Source organism: Anser brachyrhynchus, assembly GCF_964034855.1.
Source record: "Anser brachyrhynchus genome assembly, chromosome: 3".
Lineage (NCBI taxonomy): Eukaryota > Metazoa > Chordata > Aves > Anseriformes > Anatidae > Anser > Anser brachyrhynchus.
Genome location: NC_137696.1, coordinates 40214417 through 40226749, shown reverse-complemented (window position 1 = coordinate 40226749; position 12333 = coordinate 40214417). Strand labels below are relative to the sequence as shown.

At 36.8% G+C, this 12333-nt stretch overlaps 1 long non-coding RNA gene across 1 annotated transcript; it reads left to right on the top strand.

Annotated features, from left to right (window-relative positions):
* Window positions 1-1235: 1235 nt before the first annotated feature.
* LOC308191690 lies at window positions 1236-11280 on the top strand. Its single transcript, XR_013948209.1, has 3 exons — window positions 1236-2428; window positions 2608-2680; window positions 10678-11280. It is a non-coding gene; the product is annotated as an uncharacterized lncRNA (long non-coding RNA).
* Window positions 11281-12333: the final 1053 nt, after the last annotated feature.

The following is a 12333-nucleotide window of genomic DNA, read 5'->3' as shown; positions in this document are numbered from 1 at the left end:
TTATGTATTTGGGGTAGGGGTGCTTGGTAGGGAGGGGGAGGAAATGTGACCATTTTTTTCCTAATAATGTAGGGAGTAACATAATGCTTTTGCAATACACAGGTTTTTTGCTTCACTTTGTTGGAAGGTTATAATCTAAAAAGGTTCTTACAGGTTCTTATAATTTATGCATCACAATGATCACATGAATAAACATGCGTATGCCTGTATTTCTTCTGTAAAGTGGGAGTGCTAATACATTTCTTTAATGTATACTCCTAGTGAGTGTTAGGCAAGAATAAGCTATCCTAAAAATAGTGGTGGATCCATTTCTGTATGAGTGTTTAATACTTTGCAAAACAATTGCTATCTTTTTGCCTCTAAATTGGAAGTCCTAATTTCTAAAGTTTGTTTGTTTGTTTGTTTATTTGTTTCACCTGTTAAGATCCTTTACTGTTTTTAAAAAAATCCTTTTATTTATTTTTGAGTTGAAGCTCCTACACAGGCATAACTGTATGTCTTTTGGGAAGCTTGATCTTTCAGTCCTGAAAGACATCAAAAAAAAAAAATGAATAGCACCTTTCACTTCTGAGAACAGTCTAACACCTTTGGTAAGTCAGAGGACTTGCTATGCAGGATATTCTCAAAAAAGTATCTTCAATTCAGTTATTGTACCTTTGTTTTAGGCAAGATTTTGTTCACAGCTTCTATGTGAAATACAGAGTGCAACCCATCACTCACATTCTAAGCTGAACAAATTATTTTTTTCAGTCCTTGCTCTCTTTTCAACATTAACACTTTGAATGAACTTGTAAAAACACAGTTTTGATTTTATTCATGTTCCAAAAGGTCTCCTTACATCCTTGTACTTCCTTTTCTTCCACCTAGAAGTTTTCTCTCTGAAAATCACTGTTTACATATCTGTGTAATGTCTGCATTTTTAACTTTGAGCAGGTCTAGTTTTGGCGTTTGCAGGCACTTGATTTATGATTCGTTCATCCAGATCTTCAGACTTCATAGATAGCAAATGTATTTCCTTGGTTTTCATAAACTGGTCAAAAATATCTTTAATGTTGTAGAAGTTAAAAACCAAATGCGTTTGTGTCGAGAAAATACCTGTAAAACATCTAATGGCAAACATTGCAAAATTGTAGCTTGCCACCATGTTAAACTATTCACTGAGAGCAGGCAATCAGGCTGCTTATTTAAGTTCAGATTCTGTATACTCACTAAATAATAAATTTCTTTCTCCCAGCAAAAGAAAAACACTAACTATTGCGTATGTCTATGCAATAAAATATTATGATGTAGCATAGTTATGATGGGTAAACAGTGATTTTACCAGCAATGGCCTCCTGTTGAAGGAAATGAATGGTGGTAATTTATGTGAGATCAAAACTTTCCAGCTGATTCAGGGTGCAGTCTTAATAAAACGAGATTTTTCGAGCCAAAGAAATTGGAAAGTTTACTTAGGTGGAGGAGGAAGCATTACTCCATTGAGTCAAACACAGCATTTTTCATTATGGAGTATACAAGGCTGAGCACAAGCTTCAAGTCAGTAAGTTATGGCTTGGAGAGAAAAAATGAAAATAACCAAAAGGAAATAAAATGTAGAATAAATTAATACTTTGAAAATCATGGTAAGTGGTTCTAAAAATATAACTTGAAAATCCTAGTCATAGGTTTTAATGGGTGAGAGAAATTTTCCCTGCCAAATACAGCCATCTAAGTCACCCATTTATTATTAATTAGCGGTAGATCCTCTCCAGGACTGTACAACCAGGTTTTAAATGGAAAGACCTTACCCCAGGTGACTGAAACAGGAGAGCAGATAAGCCCCAGCTGGAATTGGTGATTGCACTGGTGTGGAGCTGAATGCCATGTGAACCAACTGTCTTTGGAGGAAGAATGTTTTGCTAACAGAACAGAATTTAAACTAATGCAACATCATCTTTTGGAGACAAGGTACTATATGGTCCCACAGAGGCTCATAATTCTGCATCCAAGAAAATATGGATCAGTTTCACACTGCTTCTCAAACCCTGAAGCTGAACCGGTGGTTACTGTTTAATCAACTTATAAAATGCTTAATCATCAAGATCATATTCGAACAGATGTTTCCCATGCACCCAACGATCAGAATATTCCTACCAGCTACAGATTTTTACATGATTTTCTGATGTTAAATTTGTATTCTGTTGTGAATTACATACATTACTCCACTATCTGCTAGGCTGTGTAGGTCAAACTGTGCCCTAAAATGAGGATTCATTTGCAATATTCACCTGTGAAATCTGTAACAGATGTAGCACATTCAATTAATCACTAAGTGCACCATGATGTGTTTATTTCTGTGCATAAAGGTCTCTGAGACAGGAGCATACCCATCTCTCTAAAGATCAATATGTCTCCTTCTGATCTGAGTCCAGCTCACAGCCAGCAATGCAAGGTACAGCAGAGCTGGAATCCATGCCTCTGGGGTCTGTTGTATCAATGGCACTGATGAGATCCCAGATTATGCCAGTATCTGAAAACCAATCAGCCAGATCTATCTAGTCTAACCATTCAATTTCTGTCAGAGGACTATCAGAGGAGTAAAATGAGGTTTGATTTTCCTTCTCTTTCCAGGTGTGCACTGTTCTGTCTTGCCTTGCTTTGTATTTGGAGCAAGGATTTCTCCTCAGTCAACCTCACGTGAATGGTAAGGGGATTTTGTGAAGCAGCAAAGTTCAAAATTCAAGTAGAATTGCTTTATCAATAATCACCATCAGATTTTGTTTGATGCTCCTTTCCAACTTCCCTGTCTTCCTTAATGACCCACAGCAATTTATGTAAAAAAGACTTGAAGGCCAGACTTGAGGTTTTGTCATCCTCCATGTTTTGCTTGTGATGTTGGGTCCTGGGGAAGCCCAACTGCTATGAATGCTCTAGCAAACATGGGGTGGGAGAATGCAGGTGTTGTCCAGTACTCTTGCTGGAGAGTTGAAACCATATTTACACACATGCTTTAAAGTCCAGACTGCCATTTATGAAAAGTCTGGAAGGTGAGGAATGAAGCAGCCTTCTGGGATGCAGCAACTCTGCTCTTCGGTATGCCCCTTCACTACTTTTGTTATAATGTTCAACCAAACAGCATTTGAAGTTAAGTTACAAGGGCTTTGTTCTCAGTGAGAAGTGAATTATTAATACACTAACCCTAGAGAAGATGAGTGAGGTGGGTGGTGAAGTGAAGCTACTGTGAATTGTGCAAAAAGATGATCACTCAATTCAGGCTGTTATATAAATCATACAGGAACCCCGTTGACTTTAAAACAGGAAACTGGTCTCAATTGTGTGGTCCAACACTAGCTGTGGGTGATGGAAGAACAAGACAATCTTACAGTCCTGAGTCCTGTTACTGTCTTATAATTGATCTGGACTGCTTAATATAATATTTTTTTTTTTGCCTTTTTTTTTTTTCTCATTGCACATTATTACTGAAGATCTGGAAAGAGCAATTAGGAACAGAATAAACAGCAGTAAATGGTAACTACACAGATGATTCAACAATGTGGTCAACATGTCTGAAAAGGCAAGTCTTGCAGAGGGAAAATAAAGGAATAAAATATTTATTTCTATGTTTAATGAAAAGCGAACATAAATGGTTCACTCATTCATTCTCACCCTCAGACACACAGATGTTCTTCATTGCCTCACTTATTAATTCAGTGACTCCAAGTGCATAAAAACAAAGACGTTGATTGGGTTCAATATCTGAGGATATGGTACTAGATCAAACTTGAAAACTTCCTAGAATAGGTGGGGGGAAAAGATAAGAAAATTTTGGAAAAAAATTGAAATAATTATTTCTTTTAAACAGACTGTAAATAATATCAAATAATAACTTGTTTTTAGTAAAACTGGCAAGTGTAAGAAGCCAAAAACTTCAAGAACAAATGTTCAGCAAGTCCTTTAACTTAAAAAAAAAAATGAAAAAGAAAAAAAAGAGGAAACTGACATATAGTAGATGAATTTGCTGATGTGCTGACACAAAAACCAAACCTTTATCAGATGGTACTAATATGAAGAAGGTTTACTGGGTTTTGTAAGCTCTCATTCTCTATACATTCTAATATCAGTCAGTGTTTCAGTGTTTGGTAAATACATTTGAAAGATCTCAAAATGTTTTGCATTCCCCCTCTGTTAGATGGCAGTATTGTGCCAGTCACTGGTTACTTCTAACATTAATACTGTTTTACCATTCACCTTACCCATAACGTTTTTATTTATTTATTTATTTTTAACTAATAAGTGTAGACAAGGTACAGTGACATAACTTACATGCAGGTATATGACAGTATGACAGAAGGAGAAGGAAAATGGATAACTTTGCTTGCAGTAGGAGTAGACCCAGAAATTTTACTTTAACATATTAAGGATACTTATTTGACAAACAGATATTACTGCCAACTCCAATAGTTCAAAGCATATCATTAGATCTTCAAAATTCCTAAGAACTTACCTAAAGTCATCAATAAGAAATTTTTGCCCAATTTTTGCCCAGTAATTGTGAGCGTTTGTTTTGTTCTTTTAAATGAAGATGGATGCTCACATAGAACCCAGCAGTTTTTAACTTCAAAAACAAACAAACATGCAAACAAAGAAAAGCACCCTACAGGTTATCCCTAGGTTTATGAAACTGTCATGAACTGATATGAGAAATTCTCATATTCAGACGGAACTTCCTGTGCTCCAGTTTGTGCCATTGTCTCTCGTGCTGTTGGTGGGCACAACTGAAAAGAGACCGGCTCCATCCTCTTAACACCGTCCCCTCAGATATTTATACACATTGATGAGGTCAAAAGTGGGTCAAAAGGAAAAGTGGGTCAAACGAAATAAATATTATCTCCAATAAGTAGGGCATGGGAAACACCAAGATCACTCCGTAGGAACTAGGGAAATTTTATTTTTACTATTGAACAGCAATATGCATTGCCCTGAAAACTGTAGCTAGGCTGCGATTCCAATGTGCCAAGGCTCTGTATGTTCAGCTACACTAAGTCACAGCATCCACTACTCCAGATAGTTTATAGCCTAAAACCATCTGGTTTGGTAACATACCTGGCTGTCTCAAAAGAGACGGAAACTAAGAGATGAGTTAGGCACCTACAGGGAAAAAGCTGATACAGGATACTGACAGCAGGACCTATTTCTTTGGCTTAAGGTATATATAAGGTACTTGTAGTATTACTGGGAGGGAGGGATTGCTTTGTGTACAGCATAGAGCAAAAGACTATATATTATGATATATATGTATTATTTTGGCTCCTGGCACTGAAATTGAGAACTTGATCAAGCCTCTTATGTATCTGCTCCTGTTTCCACCTGTTGTTGCTCCAACATATTTAGAGATTAAATTCAAAAGCTTCTTGAAGAATCTCTCTGTAACATATGCTAATCTCACTTGGGCCTTTAACTGCACTGTGTAAATATGAATCACTCTTTATATGCAAGATAAAATAACTAGATTAAAAAAACATTATCTCTGCAACTGAAATAGTGTATAAATCATATGACATCTGTTATACTTCAGCATCAATTTACAATCATATATGTTGCACAACGTTTAATAAATATAATAACCCTAACTTAATTCTGAAGATAAATAATCTAAATCAAAGAGAACTACAAGAACAAGAGAACATGCCAGAGAGAAAAACAGAAAATATGTATTTTTCCTCTTAAATTACTTTCCCATTTCAAATATATATATATATATATATATATTGCTTACATGTGCTGTCTTTTGATAGAAATGATACATTTTCACCTTGTCCTGACTATTAAATACCTTTTGGCATATTAAGTGTTAGTTGTATGTTATTAATCATTTATAAAAATCTGTCCATCCTGCCTGCATGCATGGATTTGAAGCAAATATTTGAGCTGTGTTTCAAACTCCATGAAGCCATTTGAGAAAAAGAGGACTGCTCCTAGGCCATTGTCTTGCTATGGGTGCTGATAAGGTTTCCAGACCCTAGATTTTGAACCGGATTTTTAGTGGGGTGGATAAATACCAAGCTGTCCATTGTTAGAGACCTGAATATAGGGTAAATGGACGAGTATATAAAATGCTGTTTTCCAGTACCTTCAGATAACACGGAGTTAAAGACCTCATCTTGTGCTATCTAAGAGATCAGAATTTTCCTTCAAGTTTCTATAGAAAAAGCACTGAGCAAATTTTAACCTACTTCATAAGGCTTAGACGTTTGATTTGCTCTGATTCATTCTTCTGTATAAATAGATAAGGCATCTTTTGTAATCATGCAGACAATGCACTGAGTCCTTGAGGTGTGGCACCAATTACTGGTCCAGATTTTAGTAAAGAAAAGAGTAAAGAAAAGAGCTGGGTATAGAAGTCATGGATATGTCAACTGGTAACGTTGTTTGTGAAATGCAAAAATCAGATGGCTCATAGTCATCCATATTTGCTATTGATCTCAAAATGTAGGCTCAACTGTGAGAAACGTACTGAATTTTTTCCTTTACTTCTTTTCTTTCTCTCATTCCCTTTAAACTAAATGTCATCTATATAAAACTTGTTTTCCCTCCAGGACTGTGGGAATTTTTCTCCCTTCTTCCCTTCCCTTCCCTTCCCTTCCCTTCCCTTCCCTTCCCTTCCCTTCCCTTCCCTTCCCTTCCCTTCCCTTCCTTCCCTTCCCTTCCCTTCCCTTCCCTTCCCTTCCCTTCCTTCCCTTCCTTCCCTTCCCTTCCCTTCCCTTCCCTTCCCTTCCCTTCCCTTCCCTTCCCTTCCCTTCCCTTCCTTCCCTTCCCTTCCCTTCCCTTCCCTTCCCTTCCCTTCCCTTCCCTTCCCTTCCCTTCCCTTCCCTTCCCTTCCCTTCCCTTCCCTTCCCTTCCCTTCCCTTCCCTTCCCTTCCCTTCCCTTCCCTCCCTCCCCTCCCCTCCCCTCCCCTCCCCTCCCCTCCCCCTCCCCTCCCCTCCCCTCCCCTCCCCTCCCCTCCCCTCCCCTCCCCTCCCCACTTCCCTCCCCTCCCCTCCCCTTCCCCCTCCCCCTCCCTCCCCTCCCTTTCCCTTTTTCCCTTTCCCTTTTTCCCTTTCCCTTTCCCTTTCCCTTTCCCTTTCCTTTTTCCCTTTCCCTTTTTCCCTTTCCCTTTCCCTTTCCCTTTCCCTTTCCCTTTCCTTTTTCCCTTTCCTTTTCCTTTTCCTTTTCCTTTTCCTTTTCCTTTTCCTTTTCCTTTTCCTTTTCCTTTTTCCTTTTTCCCTTTTTCCTTTTTCCTTTTTCCTTTTTCCTTTTCCTTTTCCTTTTCCTTTTCCTTTTCCTTTTCCTTTTCCTTTTCCTTTTCCTTTTCCTTTTCCTTTTCCTTTTCCTTTTCCTTTCCTTTTCCTTTTCCTTTTCCTTTTCTTTTTCCTTTTCTTTTTCTTCTTTTTCTTTTTCTTAAATTTAATATTATTAACAGTATTATTTAACAGGTTTCTCAAACAAAGTTTTGGGACCAGGTATGAAAGAAAGAAAACTACAGTGCTAGAGGATTACAAGAATATGGTGTTTTCTTCCTTCACCCCAAGCCTGTGCTCTTGTAGCCCTCTCAGTCTCAAAACTTAACAGCCATGTGATGAATCTCATTTGTTTCCTCTTTGGAGGGTGAACAGTGACAAAGAAGCTGAACTTATTTCCTGTTTGAGATACTAGTCAAAAACAGTACCTCTGAAAAGCTATGTGCAATTGCGGTCCTTAGAAAATTTCTGCAGGGTCTCAGCAGTCATGAGCAGTTGTAATCAAGTTCAAAGGTACCGAATGGATCCTGTCCCCTGACAAAGCTCAGGCTTCTTTACCCAAACTGGATGAAACCTGGGCACAAGAGACACCCTTCTTCCTTTTCAATGTGATCTTGCACTTGTGGAAGCTCTTGCTGAGAAGCATTGATCTTGTCTGTAAGGCAGAAACAGATTTATGTGTGGAATAGAATAATTTTCTATCTATCTAATCTGATTTGATTATTTGCTGTATAATATTAACCAATTGTGATTTGACAGCTGTATTGGATTGCGCTATACAAATGTCTATTTAGTTAGAAGAGGAGATCGATAAATGAAATGATGACCTTGCTTTCCCTATATGCAATGGATATTTTTAGGTAATTTAAATTGCATATGAAATAAATAGTGCAACAAAAATATATTCAAGATAATAAGTTTTGAGGACAGAGAATTTATAATTATTGATTAAAGAAGCAGTTAGTTTCTGAAGTTAGAACACATTGTTGCTATACTGAGAACTCATTTATTTCAAGTAGATCTGTTACATTTTTAAATTGTGCTTGCTGCTTATTTCTTACTTTTACTGCAGCCCATACAAACTGTATCCAATTTTCTATCAGCCACTCCAACCCTTGATTTTAGAAAATGTTTGTTATAGAGCTACTTAGTGATCATCTGTCTCCATTTATTTTTGGAGCTGTAAATCAGCTGTTTTGATGTAATACTGGGTTTCCAGTGGTATTTCTGATTGACTTGTATTTTGTTATTACTTATTAGCATATATCTTTTCAATTTTTTCTTAAACACACTTTGTACTGTAAATAATTTCTTTATTTATTGTGTTTAACATCCTCCCATCATAACTAAGGGACTGGGTCAGCAATATGGTTCCTTTTGTTTTACGTAATAATTTCACACACAGCTGGAAATGAGTGCCTTTAGGAATTCTTAGTTAAAGAGACATACGAAAGAAAAATTAATCTACAATATAAGGCTATGATGCTAAAAGATAACGTCTAATATTAAGTCCCTAATAAAAATGAAATGAGGCTTGATTTTTGTTTCTACCAAAGAACTGTGATCAACTTAAATTTTCATGTCCAAAAGAGAAATGGCACAGTGACCACTGTGTCTACCTGGGAGACTGGACAAGAGGGCTGTCCTAAATAACCATGATCTCCTGGCAGCAGCACATATACATCACAAGCTCAAAGGCTGAATATCATGTATGCAGAAAGACTGGATTTGTTTTTGAGGTTCCTGAGGTTCCATATTCTAACTACCTGAGGCTAGTTGTTTTCCTTCGTACAACTCATTCCATCTCAGAGGAGATCAGGACTCTTATAGGACTCCAGATGATCCCCAGCCCACATCCGTCCTCCGGGCAGGCTACGGGCACAGTGTCTGTGAGCATAAGTAGGAGGGTGTATGACTAATCTTGCTTTCCTACTGTTGGAAATATTCTCTCTCAGTGGCATGTATAAAAACTAAAATGAATCCAATTAAAGTGGACTATACCAATAAACGGAGAACACACAGCAACAGTTGAGAGATTATGTAGGGCAAAACACTGTGGTAACCAACTGACTGCAATATGTTGTACTAAATTTAGGTCATATATTGTACACACGGGGAAGGTGCTGTGTACTGCGGTCCGCTACCTTGGACTTGTTTGCTGTCTTATTGATTAGTTGTTCAGGTCTGAGCTGTTGTAAATTCTTTCACTTCTCAGTGCATACTGTCAAATATGTTGCCTGGGGAGTTCATAGCTACAGTTCTGTTTAAAGACAGAGTTTTAAATTGTTTCTTTTCTCATTGTTCATTTGTTCATTTCTTCTTTTCCATTGCCTACTGCTTTTGGAGCCTAGTCATGAGCAGAGCAATATAAATTTAAATTGTTATTCTTGCAGTGTTGCAAGGCTATGTCTATCAGCTGAAGCAAATCATTAAATCTACCTTAAGATTTAAGCTACAGCTGTTTTTCATGCAATTAAAAAATATGTACGGCATAAATATATGACTGACCAGATTTACTTTCTCTCATTCATGCTAGGGAAAAATAAACTATCAATCATCATTCATGTATGCATTCAACATTTTGCATGACAAGCTTTTCAAATGTTATGAATGTAAAGCAATAATCACTCCAAGGCAAAAAGAAAAAAATTTCTAGTGTGCTCATAACAGCAATAACAACAACAAAAAACAACGAGATAACTGAATGAAGGATAGATTTTTAAAGTTCTGAGAATGTTTTCCAACAAGACTTTTTTTTTTTTTTAATTACTTTTCAACTACTGAAGCTAACTATTGAATATTGTTGTTTTCATCTGATCTATATAACTGAGGTGCATTCAACACATATGTGTTTATAAGAAAACATGTTACAAGTTGTGGCGTAGGTACAACTTTTTCCTAAGACTACCCCCTTCCATTACTAGATACCATTTCTTTTGATTTTGGCAAACTTTAATCCTTTGTACTGGTACAAGCTGTGTTTTTAATTCTTTTTAAGAAATATTTCAGACAAAATTGTTCAGGTGTTGGTGAGACTAATGTTTCAAGAACAAGTTGTTATTTGGACAACTTAAAATAAAATCAAGTAAAATTACATAGCCTTTGAGTTCCAGTACATAGTTCTGAATACTTTTGATATTCACATATCAAACTGAAGGGTTTGATATTCTGCAAAGACACATTCTTTGTTTCCCATTCTTTTCCATGTTCACACAAAGTTATGAGCAAATTATAAGCATTAGAAAGATTTCTGTACTGAAAGATGTAGTTTTCATATCCCTATATGCCTATAAAGTATAGTACAAACTCTAAATTGACTGTAACATCTGCAGCTCATGGGAAAGGAAAAAGGCAGATCTGACAGCCATAGACCAAAATGGGTCAAGCATGTGCCAACAGCCTAACAATAATTCTGTAATGCAGGAAGGAGAAATAGAACTGCCATGAAAGTGGTCAGAGGGAAGAAAAGTGGACTTACTGAGGATGAGAGGAGTTAATTTGGAGAAGAACCATGGAACAGACAGAAACAAGAAGTCTGGAATAATGAAGACTGACATTGAATCTTGCATCCACTAGCACAGGTGTAACCACCTGTGCCACTGGCTAAGGCAGAGGTCCTGCAGGAAAAATATAAGCTATGCGTGTAATTACAGATCATAAGAGAATGCATGCACCAAGACCAGACAGCCAATTTTAACTCTGTCCTTCTCTATCTTACACATTCCTAACTAGCAGCTGACATTTTTTCACTAACATAACTTAAATTGAAAATTATGGAATAAATTTATGTATATATAGTAACATTGTGTATTGTAGAAAAATACTATATTGAGTAATAATTAAGCAATATTGATTCTTTTGAAGAGAATTATTATGTGAATGGTTTGAGCTGTGTCTTCTGTAATAATGTTAATAAAACCTTTATTTTTATTAATAAATCTGTGTGAGATATCAAGCTGGACTTAGCAGTAATAAAAACAGAAACATTTTGGCTATATGCTGGGAAGAAATGTTTATGTGAAATAAAACAGCTGGACGTACATGAAATAGAGACCAGAGTATAAAAATGGCTAGTAGCATTACACACACCGAGGGCCAGGTTTTCCAAAGAGACAAAGCTTCTGTTTGCTTCTGTTTTAGTAGAAGATCTTAGCAGCACAGCAAGTAGCCTCTCATGGCTTACAGCTGCACATTTTAATGCCACCTAATGTGCTTGTGCATGACTCTGAAATTCATGGGCTATCCATCTGGCAGAAGGAAGCTAAACATTGGTTTGTAGGAGTCCTGAAATTTCTCTAAATTACAAGTGCAACAAATCAGCACAAATTTGGCAGGGAAAACTCTGCAGTGGTTCTGTATCAAGCTGTACCATATCCTACTGAAGCCAGGACAAATACTGCAGCCAGGAAGACCCTTAGCTAACAAGAATTTTCCCACCATTCAAAATTAAATAAATTCTCATTGTCTGGCCATGGAACAAACAATTAGTACAACTTGTGTTGGTAAGGGCCATTTTCTGACAGCCCTACATCACTATTTGCTTTGATTTAGGCCATACGTGCAATAGTTTACCTAGACAAATAAGGAAAGCTTTCCTTTCCTTTCAACATAAGTAAAATTCATCCCAAATACAGAAAAATTCTGAGAAACTGAGGTTGGAGGGGGAACCGGCCCAAATCAGTGGAAAGACTAAGAGAAGCAAAAGACTAGATATCTGGCTTAGATATAATCTCTTGACTTTAGAGTTTTCACAGAAAAACACTCAGACAATATCCAGTTTCACAGCATTAGAGATGATCAATAAGTAAGAAGAATCAGTTTTCACTTTACACCATATTTAAATATCACAATGAAAATTCAAGTGGAACTTATTAGATCAGCTATATTCTGGTAGTTATCATATTAGCATATCTCTTTCTAACATGTTTTTAGAGACATTTAGCAACTAGTGCTAATAGCTGATATTTGTGTTCCAATCTTTTAGTACAGCTGGTCCTGACATTTCTTAGTTCATGTATCCTTCAGTTAGACCTTTTTTTTCTAATTCTAATGTCCCAAAAGAAAGACAAGAGTTCAGTT